This window comes from Microtus ochrogaster, chromosome 10 (genome assembly GCF_000317375.1).
Source record: "Microtus ochrogaster isolate Prairie Vole_2 chromosome 10, MicOch1.0, whole genome shotgun sequence".
Taxonomy (NCBI): Eukaryota; Metazoa; Chordata; class Mammalia; order Rodentia; family Cricetidae; genus Microtus; species Microtus ochrogaster.
Window position 1 is genome coordinate 59,990,190 of NC_022016.1, and position 566 is coordinate 59,990,755.

The following is a 566-nucleotide window of genomic DNA, read 5'->3' on the forward strand; positions in this document are numbered from 1 at the left end:
CCACTAAGCCATCTCTCCAGCCTTGAATATAAAGCATTTAGTGACGTGCTACAGAGGAAGAAAAAAACAAGTGAGAAACAGGTTTAGCAGTGTGCAGGGGAGTTCAGACTTCGTTAGGCTGCTCAGGAGGCCATCAGACTTCAGCGAGAAGGTGACAGTTGAGTGAGTGAGCAGGGAAACTGGCCAGTACAAAGGTCCTGGGGTAGGATCTGCTGGATAGGTGTGAACAACAAGGGAATCAGTGGGCCTGGTGTAGAGCGAGAGGAGGAGGGACTAGATCAGAGGTACTGGCGTTCCGAGGAGCAGATAAGAGAGAAGGGGCCAGCAGGAATGAAGGAGAAGTTAGGGTGAGGGTTCTAACAGACCACAGCTTCCCCGTCTGCCCTAGGGTCAGACATTGGATGAGGGGGGATGCAGGAGGGAGTTCTGCCTTTAATAGTTCAAATAGTCTTTGTTGGGCTAGGTGGGTAGTTCAGTAGGTAAAGAGTTTGTTGTACAAGTACCAGGATGTAATTTCAATCCCTAGAACCCACGTTAAATAAAAAAAGCTAGGAGTGGGGGCATGT